Raw genomic sequence first — 21925 nt, forward strand, 5'->3', positions numbered from 1 at the left:
CTGGTTGTGTCATACCAGCAAAATGGAAGAAGGTTCTGGTTGTTGGAGGTCAATCATTGCAGTCCCAGGACATCACTGCAGGAGTTCCTCAGGGTAGTGTCCCAGGCCCAATCATCATCAGCTGCTTCATCAATGACCTTCCCCCATCATAAGGTCAGAAGCGCAAATGTTTGCTGATGATTGCACAATGTTCAGCACCATTCGCGACTCCTCAGATACTGAACCAGGCCATGCCCATTTGCAGAAAGACCTGGAGTATGATGGAATAGTCTCCACTTGCCTGGATGAGTGCAGCCCCAACAACAAGAAGCTCGACATCATCCAGGACAAAGCAACCTGCTTGATTGGCACATCGTCCATCACCTCAACATCACCTCCTGATGCACAGGGGAGCAGCATGTACCATATACAAGATCGCTGCAGCAACTCACCAAGTCTCCTTCGACAGCACCTTCCAAACCCTCAACCTCTACCACCTTGAAGGACAAACGCAGCAGGTGCATGGGAACACCACCACCTACAAGTTCCCCTCCAAGGCACACACCATCCTGACTTGGAACTATGTCACCATTCCTTCACTGTCGCTGGGTCAAAATCCTGGAACTTCCTCCCTCACAGCATTGTGGGTGTACCTACACCACATGGACTGCAGTGTTTCTAGAAGGTGGCTCACCACCATCTTCTCAAGGGCAATTACAAATGCTGGCCTAGCCAGAGATGCCCATATCCCAAGAATAAAACAAAAAGCAGATACCCTATCAAAAACACAGAATCGCAGAATCACACAGTACAGAAGAGGCCCTTCGGCCCATTGAGTCTGCACCGACACGTGAGAAACACCTGACCTACCCACCTAATCCCATTTACCAGCACTTGGCCCATAGCCTTGAATGTTATGACCTGCCACGTGCTCATCCAGGTACTTTTTAAAGGATGTGAGGCAATCCACCTCCACCACCCTCCCAGTCAGCGCATTCCAGACCGTCTCCACCCTCTGGGTAAAAAGGTTTCTCCTCACATCCCTCTAACCTCCTGCCCCTCACCTTGAACTTGTGTCCCCTCGTGACTGACCCTTTAACTAAGGGGAACAGCTTCTCCCTATCCACCCTGTCCATGCCCCTCATAATATTTACACCTCGATCAGGTCGCCCCTCAGTCTTCTCTACTCCAACGAAAACAACCTAAGTTTATCCAACCTCTCTTCATAACTTAAATGTTTCATCCCAGGCAACATCCTGGTGAATCTTCTCTGCACCCCCTCCAGTGCAATCACATCCTTCCTATAATGTGGCGACCTGAACTGCACACAGTACTCCAGCTGTGGCCTCACCAAGGTTCTATACAACTCCAACATGACCTCCCTACTTTTGTAATCTATGCCTCGATTGATGAAGGCAAGCGTTCCATATGCCTTTTTCATCACCCCACTAACATGCCCCTCCGCCTTCGGAGATCTATGGACACACACGCCAAGGTCCCTTTGTTCCTCAGAACTTCTTGTGTCATGCCGTTCATTGAATACTTCCTTGTCAAATTACTCCTTCCAAAGTTTATCACGCTTTTCAGGGTTAAATTCCATCTGCCACTTATCTGCCCATTTGACCATTCCGTCTATATCTTCCTGTAGCCCAAGAGACTCAACCTCACTGTTAACACCCGGCCATTCTTTGTGTCATCAACTTACTAATCCTACCCCCCACATAGTCATCTATGTCATTTATATAAATGAAGAATAATAGGGGACCCAGCACATATCCCTGTGGTACGCCACTGAACACTGGCTTCCAGTCACTAAAGCAGACTTCTGTCATCACCCTCTGTCTCCTGCAACTAATCCAATTTTGAATCCACCTTATCAAATTACCCTGTATCCTATGTTCAACTGCCTTCTTTATAAGTCTCCCATGTGGGATTTTGTCAAAGGCTTTGCTGAAATCCATGTAAACTATATTAACTCCACTACTCTCATCTACACACCTGGTCACCTCATCAAAAAATTCAAATTTGTTAGGCATGGCCTCCCTCTGAAAAAGCCATGCTTACTATCCCTGAACAACCCAAGAACAAAAAAATTAGGAGCAGGAGAACACCATTCAGACCCTTGAGCCTGCTCCACCATTCAATAAGATCATGGTTGATCCGATTGTGGCCTCAACTCCACTTGCCTTTCTGCCCTCATTCCATAACCCTTGACTCCTTGCTGATCAAAAATCTGTCTAACTCAGCCTTGAACATATTCAATGACCCAGCCTCCCCTGCTCTCTGGAGAAGAGAATTCCACAGACTAACAACCTCTCAGAGAAAGTAAAATCTCATTTCAGTCATAAATGAATCTTTTGCAAACAGAAAGAACATGTCCAAGCATTGTGCCTTTTCAGCTAAACAAAAGCTTTGGGGGACAGCCATTCCCTGGTTCATCACCCATGACAATGCCTTGACCAATCAGAGTCAACTTGCCTGGTTTGAATTTAAACAAAGGTTTCCCTGATGCACTCTCCATGGCAATGCCTATACTAATCAGAGACCACTTGCCAACCAATCAACACCCTCTCCTCATGCAGTATAAATTGTTGTTCCCTTTGAGATTTGGCATTCTTGCGATTCTGTCCTGGTGAGTGCAAAACGAAAAGATTCGACAACTTGCCTCTTTTTTCAGCAATACTAAAGTTTACCTCTCTTCTAAATTCTGGGAAATATAATCCCAGTCTTCTTCTCCAGGTAGTATTCTCAATTATTTGAGGGTGATCAAACCACAACTGATGCTATGATTTTATCACAGAGCAGGATTAGAAAGTGGACCTAAGTCCACCTCAGCCAGAGCAGGGATCAAACCTTACACCTTTAGCATTACTCTGAAACACATGTGAGCTGTCTAGCCAACTGAACTAACCACCTCCCCACTCCCAGTCTATTCAATCTCTGCTCATAGGACAATCTTCTCATCCCAAAATCAGTCTAGTGAATATTCGCTACACTCCTTCCAAGGTTAGTATATTTTAGGTGAGGAGACCAAAATTGTACCAGGCTTGTCCAATGTCCGGTCCGTGGGCTGGATGTGGGCCGCAAAGCCCCCCAATGTGGTCCGCGGAGGTAGCTTTCAAAATGCTGGTAAGTGCAGTGTGAGATCCTTAAAGAAACTGCTCCTCCAATCACAGGCTGTTCCCCTCCCATGTTTGCTGCTGATAACCTCACGAGTGAGCCTATTGGCAGCAGATTTGGGAGAGAAGCAGTCTATTTAAAAAGGGAGGCAGAGAGAAAACAGGGAATTATAAACCAGTCAGCCTGATGTAGGTAGTGGGGAAAATTCTAGAGTCCATTATAAAAGATTTAATAGCTGAGCACATGGAAAACAGTGGCAGAATCGGACAGAGTCAGCATAGATTTTCGAAAGGGAAATCATGCTTGACAAATCTGGAATTTTTCAAGCATGTAACTAGCAGAGTTGATGAGGGGGAGCCAATGGATGTGGTTTATTTGGACTTTCAGAAGGCTTTCGACAAAGTCGAAGAGATTGGTGTGTAAAATTAAAGCGCATGGGATTGGGGGTAGTGTATTGAGATGGATAGAAAACTGAAAACTGGTTGACAGACAGGAAACAAAGAGTAGGAATAAACGGGTCTTTTTCTGAATGGCAGGCAGTGACTAGTGGGGTACCGCAGGGATCGGTACTGGGACCCCAGTTATTCACAATATATATTAATGATTTAGATGAGGGAATTAAATGTAATATCTCCAAATTTGCAGATGACACAAAGCTGGGTGGGAGGGTGAGCTGTGAGGAGGATGCAGAGATGCTTCAGTGTGATTTGGACAAGCTGAGTGAGTGGGCAAATGCATGGCAGATGCAATATAATGTGGATAAATGTGAGGTTATCCATTTTGGTAGCAAAAACAGGAAGGCAGATTATTATCTGAATGGCTACAAATTGAGAGAGGGGAATGTGCAACGAGCCCTGGGTGTCCTTGTACACCAGTCGCTGAAGGTAAGCATGCAGGTGCAGCAGGCGGTAAAGAAGGCAAATGGTATGTTGGCCTTCATAGCCAGAGGATTCGAATACAGGAACAGGAATGTCTTGCTGCAATTGTACAGGGCCTTGGTGAGACCACACCTGGAATATTGTGTGCAGTTTTGGTCCCCTTATCTGAGGAGGGATGTACTTGTTATAGAGGGAGTGCAGCGAAGGTTCCTGGGATGGCAGGACTGACATATGAGCAGAGATTGAGCCGATTAGGATTATATTCGCTGGAGTTCAGAAGAATGAGGGGGGATCTCATAGAAACCTATTAAATTCTAACAGGACTAGACAGGGTAGATGCAGGAAGGATGTTCCCGATGGTGGGGGAGTCCAGAACCAGGGGTCACAGTCTGAGGATATGGGGTAGACCATTTAGGACTGAGATGAGGAGAAATGTCTTCACCCAGAGAGTGATGAGCCTGTGGAATTCGTTACCACAGAAAGTAGTTGAGACCAAAACATTGTATGTTTTCAAGAAGGAGTTAGATATAACTCTTGGGGCGAAAGGGATCAAAGGGTATGGGGAGAAAGCAGGAGCAGGCTATTGAGTTGGATGATCAGCCATGATCATAATGAATGGCGGAGCAGGCTCGAAGGGCCGAATGGCCTACTCCTGCTCCTAGTTTCTATGTTTCTATTGATTAGAGGAACAGCAACACTAGCGATAGCGAGTGAATTCCGGAAACAGAGGCATTGGGGACAGGGAAAGATAGCGAGAGAGAGAGAGAGAGACTGCCGGGTAGGGGATGGATAGACTCGCTCCGGGCTAATATTTCCGGATACAATTCGGTGTTTTTTCCTTCATTATCATGACACTTCCTCTCCTCCATGGAATAAAATGAGATTCATTCTCATTTGGTTACAAAAAACGGAAAAACTTATAAACAACAAAACACTGTCATGCACACATTCATTCTTTTAGCAATGGTCAATTTATCTTTTCCAGTTCTAACTAGGCTCCTTTGAGTTCCGAACAGGGCGTCAGCAATCACATTTGATTTCTCAGTAATATGGGTGATTTTTAATGGATTTGGCTGGAGGAACAAGCTCCAAGGGAATAACCTGGCATTGTGGGTCTTAATCTTTTCCACAAAAGTTAACGGATTGTGGTCGGTGTAGACCGTGGTCTCTCTGTACCCATTTCAGACATATATCTCAGTGTCTGAGGGCCAGTAATAAACTGAGGGTCTCCTTCTATACTGTGGAGTACATTTCTGATGCTTGTTTGGGATTTGGTACTTGGGAGTCCTTGTGCATGAATCCCAAAAAGCTAACATACAAGTTCAACAGGTAATAGGGAAAGCAAATGGAATGTTGGCCTTTATTTCAAAGGGAATGGAGTATAAAAATTAGTAATTAATTACTATTAATTATTAATTAATTACAATTAATAAAAATTTGAAAATGTAGTTGCTGTAACTATACAAGGCAATAGTTAGACCACACCTAGAATGCTGTGAACAGTTTTGGCCCCCTTATCTAAGGAAAGATATACTGGCATTGGAGGCTGTCCAGGGAAGGTTCACTAGGTTGATTCTGGGTATGGAGAGATTTTCTTATGAGGAGAGGTTGAGTAGGTTGGGCCTGTACTCATTGGAGTTTAGAAGAATGAAAGGTGACCTTTTTGAAACATACAAGATTCTTAGGGGACTTGACAGGGTAGATGCTGAGAGGTTGTTTCCCCTTGTGGGAGAGTGTAGGACAAGAGGGTATAATCTTAGAGTAAGGGGTCGCTCAATTAAAACAGCAATGAGGAGGAATTTCTTCTCTCAGAGGATAGTTAAACTGTGGAATTCTTTACCGCAGATGGCTGTAGAAGCTGGGTCATTAAGTATATTCAAGGTGGAGGTAGATTTTTAATCCGTAAGGGAATCAAGAGTTATGAGGAAAAAGCAGGAAAATGGAGTTGAGGATTATCAAATTAGCCAGGATCTCATTGAATTGCGGAGCAGACTCGATGGGCCAAATGGCCTACTTCTGCTCCTGCATGTTATGGTTATCTTATAGTCTTATTATTCAGCTTTTTAGTGAAGTACCCGATTGGTCTCCCTATTCCGGATTCGTCCTCCTCTAGGAGAACAGCCCCTACCCCGACGTCACTCGCATCAATGGCTACTTTAAATGTCTGATTAAATTCCAGGGCTGCAAGCATGGACTCACCTATTAAAATGGCCTCCAGCTTTTCGAAGGCTGTCTGATATTTCTTGGTCAATACTACCTTTGCTTTTTTCTGTAGTAGGTCTGTCAGCGGGGCGGCTACTGTGCTAAAGTTTGGGACGCACTCGCGGTAGAACCCACACATCCCCAAGAACCTCATGATTTCCTGTTTCATGGTGGGATTGGGGAGCAGGGCTACTGCTTGTACTTTGGCAGCCCTGAGCAGTACCTGTCCTTGAGGAGTCAGCTGGGGTCACTGCATTAACTTTTCAGTGGTCAAGCCTTATGGCTTGGGCACGAGCACAACTGGGGAGCTCCAGCTACATTTGCTAGGTTCTATTAGTTGGTGCTCCAGCATGTAGTTAACCTCGTCCCAGAACTGGGCCAGCTCCTCTGGGCCTAGACAGTAGGGATGTTGCCTTATGGGAGGGGCCTCTCCTACATCCACATGATGTAGGGCAAGGGTGGTGCTGTCTGGCTTGTCTCTGCACAAGCTTTTAAATGCAGTGACCAGCCCGTCAGGTCTGCTCAGGTGGCAATGAGACAGACCTCTATTTGCTTGTCCCCTTCTAGGCTGTGATATCGCTTTATCACGTTGACATAACACAGCCTTTGCTTTTTCCCTCATTCTGGGGTCTCAATTAGATAGTTCACTTCCCCGAGTTGCTTTGCTGCTCTGTACGACCCACTGAACCGGGCCTGTAGGCTATTGATAGGAGCACTAACACGTAGCCTCCTGGCTGAAAGATTTGGGTCTTGGCATGTCTATCAGCCTGTTTTTCCATAGCCGCCTGGGAGATTTTCAAGTGCTCTCGGGCCACCTCATAGGCTCTCATGAGCCACTCCCAGAACACAGCTACGTAATCCAACATGGAGAGTTCTTCCTTCTGCTCTAAAAACCTTTCCTTGATTAGTTTCAGAGGCCTCGCACTTGGTGCCCGTCAACTAATTCGAATGGAGTAAACCCGGTGGACTCATTGGATGAGTCCCTGGTAGCAAACAGAGGAAACCTAGACCTTGATCCCAGTCATGCCCTGATCATTGTTTTTAGGGTTTGGTGGTATCGTTCTAGCGCCCCTTGGGACTACGGGTGATACACTGAAGACTTCAGTTGGGTCACGCCCAGGTTACTCATGACTTCCTGGAATATCTTGGACATGAAATTTGAGCCCCGCTCCGACTGGATCCAGGTGAGTAGACCATATCTCACCAATTCCCTCACCGCTGGTTTGGCAGACACAGTTCTCAGGGGAACCGCCTCTGGGAAACGGGTAGCCACGTTTATGATGGTAAGGACATACCTTACCTTTTTGTTTTGCGTAGGGGCCCCACACAGTCCCGAACATCTTACTGAATGGTTCCTCAAAAGTAGGCACAGTGATCATCAGTGCAGGTCGCATTGTAGGGTTTTCCCACAACCTGGTACGTGTGGCAGGTTCTGCAACACCTTACTATGTCCCTGTGGAAGTGTGGCCAGTAGAAATGCTGGTTGATGCGGGCTTGGGTTTTGCGTATATCGACTTGCCTAGCTATTGGAATTTCATGAGCTAGCCACAAGATTTCCCCACAGTACCTCGGCAGTTCTACCACTTGGTTGACCAATGTCCACTCCTCATTTACAGGTCTGTGAGGAGGGGGCCTCCATTTCCTCATCAGCATGTCATTTTTAATGTAGTAGTGTTCAGGGATTGCTTCTGCCTTGGCCTCATTGTGAGCAGTCTGAGCTAATGTTTTTTAACTGTGGTTCGGCTTGCTGGGCCGCTACCAAGGAAGATTTATTTATCACCTCCTTAGGGTCTTCTAGACTTCCGAGAAAGGCTTCATATAACCAGACTGGAGGGTCTTCTGTCTGCAATGCCACTTCAGCTTCCTCTGTTGGAGCTTGTTGGGCCATAGGCCAGGTTATCACACAGTCAGGGAAAATGCCAGACACTTTCTCCTGCAGCTGTTTGGTCCCCTTGACCTCAATGAGCTTTTCTGAGACCACTGGAGATGCTATTACCTTTGATTCCCGCCGGTCGTTGCCGAGGAGCAGGTTCTACCCCACCAACAGCTCTCACGGCCACTGGCCCTGATACAAGGTCGCACTCCACATGTACCCGGTATAGGGGAATGGGCATGTACCCTCCTTCAATCCTCTTTACCAGCATCTTAGCACTTATGGCACTCTCTGGTGGGAAGTTCATGCCTTTTCCCAGCAGTAGAGTTTGGCTGGCCCCTGCATCCCTCAGCATTACTACAGGCTTACTCGCCTCACCTTGGGGAAATATGGCCATCCTTCCTTCAGATACAAAATCCCGGTAACGCTCAGGGATTCGTTTAACCTCATCTGCACTAGCAGGAGTGCCCCTACAGGGATTCGCAGCCACAGTCAGAGCCATAGCCTGGTCTGCTATGCTCTCTGACTGACTTCCATTCTCTGCATGGGGTGTATGTGCCCTGATAAGTCCCACTGGTTTTTCCCGTAGCCTCCAGCAGTTGGCCCGGACATGCCCTACCTTCTGGCAGTTAAAACACACAGGCTTCTTGGCTTCACTTTTCATTTCAGCACCACCCTTTCTCTCCTGAGGAGGGCCCCCAGAATTTCCCTCTCTCCCATGGGTGCTCAGTTTCCTATCACTCTCCCCCCTCTATCCTTCTTAGTTGGTTGAGGGTGACTAGGGGAGGGCCTCTTCTGGAACAAGAGTTTGTGGATCAACTCATAATTGTCGGCCAGTGTGGCTACCTGCCTGGACCTGTGACCTCCTGCTCTTTTAGACCCGTTCTTATTGGAATGGGTAGGGAATTTAAAAATTATTTCATAGAGGTCTTAGTAAGTGGCTTCTGTTTTAAGTGCCCACACCTACTGGTCAAAAGCAAGTTGCTTAAGCCTTTCTATTTCCAGGTATGTCTGGTCAGGCCATTTCCTGAGGGTACGGAATCTCTGACAGTACACCTCCAGCACTAACTGGTACGCACTTAATATAACCCTTTTTTACTGCCTCATAGTCAGTGATGCCTTCCTCAGGCAGGAGGCAGTAGGTAAACATGGGGGAGTTTTAGAATATAAGGTGTAAAAGGATCATTTGCATTTTAAATAAATAAGCCAGACCAGTTGAATCCAAAGGAGGGGTGAAATGTTTCACCTAGCCAGGAGAAGTTAAGAAATAGTGTGTTTATTTTTCCCAAAGATAGACCAATTTTACCAGTAATCTTTGGGAAAAATAAACAAACTGTTTCTTAACTTCTCCTGGCTAGGTGATACATTTCACCCCTCTTTTGGATTCAGCTGGTCTGGTTTATTTATTTAAAATGCAAATGTTCCCTTTACACCTTACATTCTAACACTCCCCCATGTTTACCTACTTAACATTTCAAACCTAGCTTATTTTCTGATACATCAACGCCTTCTGCTGCCTGCTTCAGAGAGCAGGTGTGACGCAGGTGCAAGTGAAGCCTGGTGGTCCTCCGGTGTCAGGGGTGGCCCTTCGGGGTCCAGAGAGTGATTTTGTGCTGGTGAACCTAAAAGGGAGAACAAGGACATGTCATTAGTTAAAGTAATCACACTGTCACTGTGCATACCAGGCACCCTGGTGAGACAATAGAGATCTGCATCATGGTGCCATCGTCTTTCATTGATCAATGGGGACTCCAGGTTCAAGGCTCCCATAAATGAAGGGACTACACGAGAAAGGTTGCACAATCTGAAACTCTCATCTCTGTTAACTGCGCTCTTACCTTCATCTGGCATCCCTGCCTCTCCAGGCCCAGTTGCACGGGGAGCTCTCGAGGTCTAGAGTGTCCTGCTTGAACCTGCTGAGCAGCAGCAAGTTGGGCAAGCCTATGCCTGTACGTGCCCTCTCTGCTTGGTTATGGTTATGACTCATCTTTTCCTGAAAGCACATAGGAGCATTGATTAGTCCACTCTACCTGTAGCGCCACTGCAGCCTGGCCAACCCCAGCTGAGGATCACCTGGCAGGGCACATCCGAGTTGTGGCTCTTGAGCTGCAAGGCACTCAGTCCAAGCAGCCAGGGCTCACCCTCTTGGTCACCTCCGGCATCATTTACAGTTGGCACTCAGGCTCTAGCATCCCTGAGATCCAGCGGAGGACGGCTACACCATAATACATCTGCACACTGACCTTTGCCAACACAGTACACACCCTTCCTGAGCGCAGCAGCTCATTGAACCACTCCCAGCACTGCAACCATGCGCGCCGCACCACGTCATGAACTGGACTAGCCATATAAACACTGTGGCTATAAGAGCAGGTCAGAGGCTAGGAATCATGCGACGAGTAACTCGCCTCCTGACTCCCCAAAGCCTGCTCACCATCTACAAGGCATAAGTCAGGAGTGTGATGGAATACTCCCCACTTGCCTGGATGAGTGCAGCTCCCACAACACTGAAGAAGCTGGACACCGTCCAGGACAAAGCAGTCCGCTTGATTGGCACCACGTCCACAAACATTCACTCCCTCCACCACCGACACAGTGTGTACAATCTACAAGATGCATTGCAGGAATTCACCAAGGCTCCTTAGACAGCACCTTCCAAATCCACAACCACTACCACCCAGAAGGACAAGGGCAGCAGATAGATGGCAACACCACCACCTAGAAGTTTCCTTCCAAGTCACTCACCATCCTGACTTTGAAATATATCGCTGTTCCTTCACTGTCACTGGGTCAAAATCCTGGAACTCCCTTCCAAACAGCACTGTGGGTGACTGCAGCGGTTCAAGAAGGCAGCTCACCACCACCTTCTCAACGGCAACTAGGGATGGGCAATAAATGCTGGCCCAGCCAGCGAAGCCCACATCCCGTGAATAAATTAAAAAAAACACACACACACACACACCCTGCCACCAACGCGTGCATGCTCACACACACACACACACTACGAACACACCCTGCCACACAGACACACACACACACTGACCCAGCCTCACACACAGACATACATGCACACTCACCCTGGTGCACACGGGCATACACACACACACACCCCTGCCCCACACACACACTCACCGTGCCACACACACTCACACAGACACATCACCCTGCTCCCCTACACACACTCACCCTGCTCCCCGCAAACACACACATCCACTAACACACTCACCCTGTCCCCCAACACACGCACACACACACAAATACACACATTCACTCTGTCTCACGCACACACACCCTACCACCCCGACACATACGTGCACACACACACACACATACACACACACACACACACATACATGCATGTGCGCACAAACACAAACATACCCACAAACACACACACCCTGCCCCACACACACATACACACTGCCCCAGCCCCTACACACACACACTCACTCTGCCTCCCAGACACACACACACACTCACTCTGTCTCCTCCACACACACAAACACGCACTTACCCTGCCCCCCCATACACACATGCACCGTGCCACACACACTCACACAGACACATCACCCTGCTCATCCCCCACACACACACACACACACCCACTAACACACTCACCCTGCCCCCCACCACACGCACACATCCACTCACTCATCCTGCCCAACACCACACACATAGACACACACACACATACAAACACACATACTCACCCTGCCTCAGACACATTTAAACACATAGACTGCCCCACCCCCTTCACACATACACTTACCCTCCCCACACACACAACCACCCTGCCCCACACATGCACACACACACATACTCACCCTGCCACACACACACACAAACACACACACAATCACCCTGCCCCACACACGCACACACACACACACCCTGCCACACAGACACACAATCACCCTGCCCCACACACACACGCACACACACACACACCCTGCCACACAGACACACACACAATCACCCTGCCTCACACACACACCCTACCCCACCCCAAAAACACACCCACTAACACACTCACCCTGCCCCTCCCCACACACACACACTCACAGTGTCACGCACACATACTCAGACTGCCCCACACGCACACATCCTGCCACACACACACACTCACCCTGCCACAAACGCACTCACACTGCCACGCAGGGGTGTGTATGTGTGTGTGTGTGTGTGGGGGGGGTTGGGGGGTGGGGGGGGTGGCAGGGTGAGTGTGTGTGTGTGTGTGTGTGTGTGGGGGGGGTGGGGGGGCAGGGTGAGTGTGTGTGTGTGTGGTGCAGGGTGAGTGTGTGTGTGGGGGAGCAGGGTGAGGATGAGTGTGTGAGCGTGTGTGGGGCAGGGTGATTGTGTGTGTGGGGCAGGGTGAGTGTGTGTGAGTGTTTTTGGCATGGGGGCAGGATGTGTGTGTATGTGTGTGTGGGGGGCAGGGTGAGTATGTGCGTGTGTGGGATGGGGGCAGGGTGAGGATGTGTCTGTGTAGGGGGAAGGGTGAGTGTGTGTGTACATGGGGGCAGGATGAGTGCGTGTGTGTGTTGGGGGGGCAGGGTTAGTGTGTGTGATCGGTGGGGGCAGGGTGAGTGTGTGTGTGGAGGGGACAGGGTGATTGTGTGGGGGGCTGGGTGTTTCTGTGCGTCAGTGGTGGGGGAAGGTGAGCGTGTGTGTGTGCGCCTGTGGGGGGGCAGGGTGAGTATGTGTGTGTGGGGCAGGGCAAGTGTGTGTGGGTGTGTTTGTGTGTGTGTGTGTGTGTGTGTGTGCGTGTGTGTATGGTGGGGGCAGGTTGAGTGTGTGTGTGTGTCTGTGGGGGGCAGGGCAAGCATGTGTGTGTGTGTAGGGGGGGTGGGGGTCGGGGGGTTGTACAGGGTGAGTACGTGTGTGGCTGGCTTAGTAGCAGTCACAGGATTCCCACTCATCTTCATCCCCACACACCAACACACAATCACACCCATTCACGATGGGTGAGGGTGAGTGAGCCAGACAAAGAGACCCTGTCCCTCTCACGCTGTAATGGTGCTCTTTATTAATCACCCTTTAAGGATCAATTTATTATTTTGATATTGCTTTATTTTTGCTCAGCATGTTGCTTCTTTTGTTCATGCCACAACTTTATTTTGAAATTCACTTTTAATGTTGTGCCAAACCCTATCTTTCTGAAATTTGCGTATTGGCCCTTTGAGTGAGAAAAAAGCGGAAATGTGGCCCCCCGAGCGAAAAGGTTGGACAAGTCTGGTGTACACAGTGCTCTGGAATACTGTGTTTCTGAAATACTGAAATCCCTTTGTAGTAAAGGCTGACATAGCATTTGCTTTCTTAATTGTTTGCTGTACCTGTATGTTAACTTTCTGTGATTCAAGTACACGGGCACCCAGGTCCTGCTGAATACCAACATTTTCATACCAATGATTCAAATTGATCCCTAAAATGGTACCTTTTTTTTGCTCAGCATAATGATTCATTGTGAAATGTGGTAACAAAGTGAACTTTACTGAGTGAGTGTTGGGAAGTATGGATGATCCTGAAGACTGATTCCCAAGTAGTAACAGCAGTTTCAAGAAGCCAGCAACTCAAGAATGACTCTGATTATAAGCCTATGACGTAAGAACATGTATTAGGATGGTTTTTATAGCTTAACTCATAGGTATACCAATCTTTCCTTCCCCTCTATTGAAGGAAAAAATACCTGAAAGCTTGAAGGGCAAATCCAAATATTGAAGCAATAAAATTGGCAGTGTATTTCTAAAATGTGTGCACACATAGGGCTGAATTTTACACTGGTGGGATTTTATGGCCCTGCTGAAGTCAATGGATTTCTGAATGGCTCACCGCACTTCACAGCCCCGCCTCCACCGAAACGGGGCTGCAAAATTCTGCCCATGGCTCCCCCAGAAATTTTAATTTTTGTATTAAAATAGTTCACTTAATTTTAGTCGGGGCTTATCATGCTAACACTCACATCTCTCAGTCAGAAAACCCTGGGATTAAACCCGAGAGATTAGAATTTATGATGACACTTCAGTGCATTGCTGAGGGAGTGCTGCACTTTCAGAGGTGCATTGTTTTGGATGAGGTACTAAACCGAGGCCTGAGGCTGGGGGGGAGGGCTGTTAACTCAGTTGGCTATTTAAACACATGTTGTTGTTGTGAACCATTTTGGGTCACCTGAAGTTGTGAAAGCCCTGGATAAATGCAAGTTCTTTCTTCTTTTTTTCTATCCTCAATAAGGTTAATAACTTTATATTCACAGTTAAGAAATTTTTAATCTTCAAAAAGGTAAAAGGTATTTTCATCAAACTCGTCAGCAACAACAAAAACTTGCACTTATATCATGCCTCTAATGTAATAAAACATCTGGTGCTTCACAGGGGTATTATGAAGCCAAATTTGACACCCAGCCACATAAATTGATATTATGACAGATGGCCAAAAAACTTGGTCAAAGCTGTAGGTTTTAATGAGAGCCTTAAAGGGGGAAAAAGAGGCAGAGAGGTGAAAGGAGGCAATTCCAGAGCTTAAGTCCTAGTTAGATGAAAACATGGTGGAGCAATTAAAATCAGGGATGCTCAAGAGACCAGAATCAGAGGAGCAGAGATATCTCATAGAGTTGTGGCACTGGAACAGATTACAGAGATGGGGAATATTTATATGGCTGGTTCAGTTTCGTTTCTGGTCAATTTTAATCTCCAGGATGTGGATAGTGGGGGATTCAGCGATGGTAATGTCATTGAATGTCAAGGGGAGATGGCCAAATTCTCTCTTGTTGGTGATGGCCATTCCTGGCACTCATGTGGCACAAATGTTACTTGCCACTTAACAGTTCAAGCCTGAATGTTGTCCAGGTCTTGGCGCATATGGTTCTGGACTACATCGGTATCAGAGGAGTTGCGAATTGTGCCAAACATTGTGCAATCATCAGCGAACATCCCCATTTTTGACTTTATGATGGAGGGAAGGTCATTGATGGTACAGCTGAAGATGGTTGAGCCTAGAACGCTAACCTGAGGAACTCCTGCAGTGATGTCCCGGGACTGAGATGATTGACCTCCAACAACCACAACCATCTTCCTTTGTGCTAGGTATGAGTTCAACCAGTGTGGAGTTGACCCCATATTCCCATTGACTCCAGTTTTGCTAGGGTTCCTTGATGCCACACTCAGTCAAATGCTGATTTGATGACAAGGGCAGTCACTCTCATCTCACCCCTGAGCGTCAGTGAGCAGGTTGTTTCTGAGTAAGTGCTGCTTGCTAGCACTGTTGACAACACTTTACATCACTTTATTGATGATCGTGAGTAGACCGATGGGACGGTAATTGACCTGGTTGGATTTGTCCTGTTTTTTGTGGACAGGATGTACCAGGGTAATTTTCCACATTGCTGGATGGATGCCAGTGTTGTAGCTGTACTGGAACTGCTTGGCTAGGGGCATGGCTATTCTGGAGAACAAGTCTTCAGCCCTATTGCCAGAATGGTTGTAAGGGCCCAAAGCCTTTGCAGTATCCAGTACCTTCAGCCATTTCTTGATATCACATGGAGAACACTCACTTGGCATTTCTGGCTGAAGATGGTTTCGAATACTTCAACCTTGTCTTTTGCACTGATGTGTTAAGCTCCCCCATCATTGAGGATGGGCATATTTGTGGGGTCTTCTCATTCAATTAGTTGTTTAATTATTCACCTCCATTCATGACCGGATGTGGCAGGACTGCAGAGCTCAGATCTCATCTGTTGGCTGTGGGATCACGTCTATCACATGCTGCTTCTGCTGTATGGCATGCAAGTAGCCCTGTGTTGTAGCTTCACCAGGTTGACACCTCATTTTTAGGTACGCCTGGAGCTGCTCTTGGCATGCTCCCTTGCACTCTTCATTGAACCAGAGTTGATCCTCTGGCTTGATGGTAATGGTTGAGTGGGGGATGTGACTAGCCATGAGATTACAGGTGTGGTTGTATACAATCCTGCTGCTGCTGATGGCCCAGAGCACCTCATGGATGCCCAGTTTTGAATTGCTAGATCTGTACAAAATCTATCCCGTTTAGCATGGTGGTAGGGCCACACAACATGGTGGAGAGTATTCTCCATGTGATAACAAGAAACAGCTGAGTGCATTGGATACCGCAAAAACTATGGGCCCAAATTCTAGTGCTGAAGATTTGTGCTTCAATCTAGCCATGCCCCAGTCAAGCTGTTTCAGTACAGCTACAACACTAGTATCTACCTGGTAATGTGGAAAATTGCCCAGGCATGTCCTGTTCACATCAAGCAGGACAAATCCAATTACCAGCCAAATAGCATCCCAGGGACTAGATTTGATCATCGTGGTGGGGGTCCAACAGCTGGGCCAAAAGTGGCTGATGAGCCAGCTTTGGCAGTCTGCAGAATGCAAATCTGCATCTTTTCAGCAGCAGCCAATTAATTGAGGGCAACTGTTGGCACCCAAGAGATGCCGGCCAATTGGAGGGCTGGCAGCTCAGGTTCCTCAACAGCATCATGGGGCGTGATGACCACTACTGCGACTACACTTGGGTTATGATCCCAGCTGATGTTACTGTTGGTCGTCAGATCCCTGGGTGGAACCTGGCTTGACAGATCCTAACTTTTATTTTATGTTTAGAAACGGGGAGGGCAGCTATTGAACAGAGTCACAGAAGCCTGCTGATGAACTTCTAACAAAAGAGTAAAATATTTATTAAACAAGAAAAAGATGAACTATATTACACTACTCCTTATCCACAACCACACCTTTACAGATATATACAGATATGTAAGAATAACACGAGTTACAAAATTCATCTTATACTCTAATGTTCACAGTAAGCATACAGTCCATGTAAACCAATAGGACCTGTGGTTGGACACACCACACTCCAAGATCAAGTGACAGATGCCACCCAAAGTAGATGCTATGGATCTTTCATCAACTCACACAGAACCTCGTCATACTGTGAGCCAACTGGTCTCATGGAAACTCTGTCTTTCACATGAGGGTTTCCAATCTCCATTCTCAAAGAACTTAGCTTGGAATCTTCTCCAAAACGACAGTTTCTCTCGGATGTCTTTAACAAGGATCCACCTCCAGACTTTCGATCTCTCCTTCCGATGTTCCTCTCCCCGGATTGCCACGTGCATTCAAGCTTCACCTTACATACACCCTCTCAGGTATTTGGCTCTGCCAAACAGGACACCACTGCTCCAAATACCAATAGTAAGGAGTCGCCCACTTTTGGATGTCTCCTCTAATCTTGTGGCTTCTCACATGCCCACTTTGTTCCAAGTCTGCTCCCCGCATCTTTTAACGTGGAGCCTTTTCCTCTGCTCCTCACTCTTACATTCACTTAACAGGACCTCTTCAGATTCCTGTTCTTTTCCTTTGATTAGAAGATCTTCCTGTGAGCCCTTTTTTGTCACACTCTCCGGTTTTGGGACCTTTCCTTGTTCTGAGACTTTTCTGTCTTCACCCTGTGGTTTCCACAAACCAACTGAACTAAAATTGCTTTCTGTTTCTCCCTGTCTCTCTGTGGGTCTCTCTCTCTAGGCCCCTGTTACTAGGCAACAGCACTGTTTTTCTCTCCCTTGTGTTTGTTTTAACTTCCCTAAACTACTAATCCCCTTGGTAACACAGCTCTTCACTTCAAGAATCATAAAATCTCATTAAAAATGCAGGTATACAAACAGGGCTTAGAGACTTCTTGGCTCCGTTATACAGAACATCTAAAACAAAACCAAATCCAGGATTCACCTTTCTTAACGCACAAATATAAACTATAAATTAAATTTAAATCTGTAGCGTATTCCTAACACCCACAAAATACAAATATAACTTACTTAAAACTATATCTAGTTCCTAACATTTACAAGAAGAGGATGCAAAGAATGGACAGTGCACTCATAATGGGATTAGTCAGGCAGGCCCCACTGAGGGGCAGATGTTGGTGAGTGCAGGCAGTGCCGTTGCCACAGGGGCAGCCATTGCTGCTGGGGGTGGGGGGGTGCCCCCCCCCTGGCCCAAAGAGTGTCCAAATAGGATGTCCCTTCCTCAAACACTGAGACTGCTGTGAGTCCTCCAGAGTTTACTGGATGGTCTCCCCTTACCCCAAACCCCTCCTCACTGCTGGTGAAATGCCAGCTCCGGCAGAAAGAAATCTTGTTCGCCACCTTCTCTGCTGTTGGAATTATAACCTGGCAGCGGGAAGGAGACGGCACAACCCCCCTCCACACTCCCTCATCATTTTATGTACACCCCTCCCCCATCAGTTCCAGCCTGTGCCCAGGGCCGGTAAAATCCAGCCCCAGAAGTCTACTCTCAGTCATCAAAAAAGGTATTGTTGACAGGGCACTCAAGTGGCCCTTACACACTAATAGCCTGCTCAGTGACACTCAATTTGTAATTCTGCCAAGACCACTCAGCTCTGGACCTCATTGCAGCCTTGGTCCAAGCATGGACACAGGAGCTGAATTCCAGAGGTGAGATGGAAGTAACTGCCCTTGACATTCAGGCAGCATTTGACTGAGAAAGTATGGCACCAAAGAACCCTTGTGAAATTGAAGCCAATAGGGATCAGGGGGAAAATGCTCCACTAGTTGGAGTCATAACTAGGACAAAGGAAAATGGTTGAGGTTATGAAGACCAATCATCTCTGCTCCAGAACATCAATGCAGGAGTTCCTCAGGGTAGTGTTCGAGGCCTAATCATCTTCAGCTGCTTCATCAATTACCTTTCCTCCATCATAATGTCAGAACCTCAGATATTCACTGATGATTGCACAGTACTCAGTTCCATTCGTAACTCCTCAGAAACCAAAGCAGTGTCCCTTTATACAGCAAGACTTGCATAAGACTCAGAATTGGGTTGATAAGTGGCAAGTAACATTCATACCACATGAGTCCCAGGCAACGACCATCTCCAACAAGATAGTTACCACCTTCCCTCAACATTCAACAGTGTTAATACATTTGAATCTCCCATTGTCAACATCATGCAGATCACCATTAACCAGAAACCTAACTGGCTGGCCAGATAAATGCTATGGCCTCAAGAACAAGAGCTCCCTAAATTCTGACAACCATCTATATGGAAATCATTTAAATTTGGAGCTGTGTTGGAATACCCTCCACTTGCCTGGATGAGTGCAGATCTAACAACAAGCAGCTCCAAATTTAAATGATTTCCAACAACACCATCCAGGACAAAGCAACCTGCTTGATTGGCACCCCAACCACCACCTTAAACAGTCATGCCCTCCATCACCATCGTACTCTGGCTGCAGTGCGTACTACCTATTAGATGCACTGCAGCAAGGCTTCATCGACGGCACCTCCCAAACCCATGATCTCTATCACCTAGAAAGACAAGGGAAAAAGGTGGATGGGAAGACCACCATCTGTAAGTTCCCTACTTAGAAATATATTGCCATTACTTCACTGTGTCAGGATAATGAAGAAAAAACATCGAATTGCATCCAGAAATATTGGACTTTAAAAGTAAGTCCTGAGTTTTAAAAAAGTGCACACAAACCACTGGCTGGACTGCTGCAGGGTGGGTCCCTAAGAGGTAATGGAACCCCACCCTGTTGCCAGACAAGGTACTTCTAAAGACATCCAGAAACTATGGGACACAATGGAAGCTGAGTATCATCTCATCAAGAAATCCTGTGAGCAATCCCCAGACAGATTTGCGAATTTGCTTCCTACTGGAATATACAAAGAAGGGATTAAAAGTGAGCTGAAAAGCTGCCCTGGTGTTTGTATGTTGGTGGGTGTTCTGAGAGAGAGCAAGTGCTGGAAGCTTGAAACAAAAACAAAAATAAAAATACCTGGAAAAACTCAGCAGGTCTGACAGCATCTGCGGAGAGGAATACAATTAACGTTTCGAGTCCGCATGACTCTTCAACAGAACTAACTGCTGGAACTTAACTCAGGAGTAACAGCCACTCACAGTATCCCTGCAAATCACCATTTTGCAGGTATCCCAATCTCTCTCTCTCTCTCTACCGAAGTCAACACTACTGGAACCTCGAAACCAACTATTCGCTGACTGAAGTCAATTCTACTGGAATCTCGAATTGCAATGAACGCAAAGCTCAACCACATACTCCCCATGAGTTAAAGACTGTTTGCTTACTTCAAGCTAAATTCTGACTTTTAACCTGTCTGACCATATATGCATATGTTTTATCCTTTCATCCTTTCTTGCCTTGAGTAGATAATAAGCTTACTCTTACCTTTAACTCAAGAAAGTCTGATCAAATTGGCTCCTTCAAAACTAGAACAATTAGGTCTGGGAAAAAGTATTTGTGAAAGGGATTCTTTTTAGATTAAATTTGCGACCAACAGAGGGGTGGGTGTGCTGAATAAGTACAGAGCCAGTTCATCCCTCCTCACCCCGGGCATAACAATTTGGGGGTGTCCCAGCCAGAGGGTGACAAATTGAGCGGCCTCGCATGGATCAACAGCTTTGGGGAACCTCACCTGGGGGCGGGTCATTACTATTGCTTCTGGGCCTAAATCCTGGAACTCCCAAGCAGCACTATGGAGCACCTTCACCACATGGACTGCAGTTAAAGATGGATAGGTAATAAATGATAGCCTTGCCAACAATGCACACATACCATGAATTAATAAAAAAATGAGATGGCAGTTGAAGCACAGTTCTGCGTATGGGTGATGAAAGGAGTACAGCTCCATTGATTAATCCTATTTTTTATAATACAATTAAGTATAGATGCTATATAAAGGCATATTTGTTGATTATAACTGAATCATACTAGTATTAGCAATCATATTAGCAGTCCAGGTCCAAATGCAGCAAGACCTGGACAATATCCAGGCTTGGGCTGATAAGTGGCAAGTAACATTCACGCCACACAAGTGTCAGGCAATGACCATCTCCAACAAGAGAGAATCCAACTATCGATCCTTGATGTTCAATGGCATTACCATCACTGAATCCCCCACTATCAACATTACCATTGACCAGAAACTGAACTGGGCTAGCTATATAAATATTGTGGCTAGAAGAGCAGGTCAGAGGCTAGGAATCGAGCGACGAGTAACTCATCTCCTGACTCCCCAAAGCCTGTCCACCATCTACAAGGCACAAGTCAGGAGTGTGATGGAATACTCCCCACTTGCCTGGATGAGTGCAGCTCCCACAACACTGAAGAAGCTGGACACCGTCCAGGAAAAAGCAGCCCACTTGATTGGCACCACATCCACAAACATTCACTCCCTCCATCAGCAATGCACAGTAGCAGCAGTGTGTACCATCTACAAGATGCGCTGCAGGAGTTCACCAAGGTTCCTTCGACTGCACCTTCCAAACCCACGACCATTGCCATCTAGAAGAACAAGGGCAGCAAATAGATGGGAACATCACCACCTGCAAGTTCCCCTCCAAGTCACTCACCATCCTGACTTGGAAATTTATCGCCGTTCCTTCACTGTCGCTGGGTCAAAATCCAGGAACTCCCTTCCTAACAGCACTGTGGGTGTACCTACACCACATGGACTGCAGCAGTTCAAGAAGGCAGCTTACCACCATCTTCTCAAGGGCAGCTAGGGATGGGCAATAAATGCTGGCCCAGCCAGCAAAGCCCACATCCCGTGAATGAATAAAAAATAAATTCCGGCCTGTTACTGCCAGGTGAGAAGTGGTCGAATGGTTCCCCTCTCTTTCCACCTCTCGGTTGACCGCAACAGGTATTTTAAAAGAATTTACTTGTCAATTTAGTGAATATTTAACTGTTTAAGTACTGTGACTGTAAAAGACACACACAGACAGGTTTTTTTGTAAGTTTTAAAAGAAAAGAAATAGTGTTTATGGTCCTGAACACCCCATAGAAAAAATAATAAAAACGCTCCAACTCAAACTCA

The sequence above is a fragment of the Cetorhinus maximus genome, chromosome 2 (assembly GCF_964194155.1).
Source record: "Cetorhinus maximus chromosome 2, sCetMax3.hap1.1, whole genome shotgun sequence".
Lineage (NCBI taxonomy): Eukaryota > Metazoa > Chordata > Chondrichthyes > Lamniformes > Cetorhinidae > Cetorhinus > Cetorhinus maximus.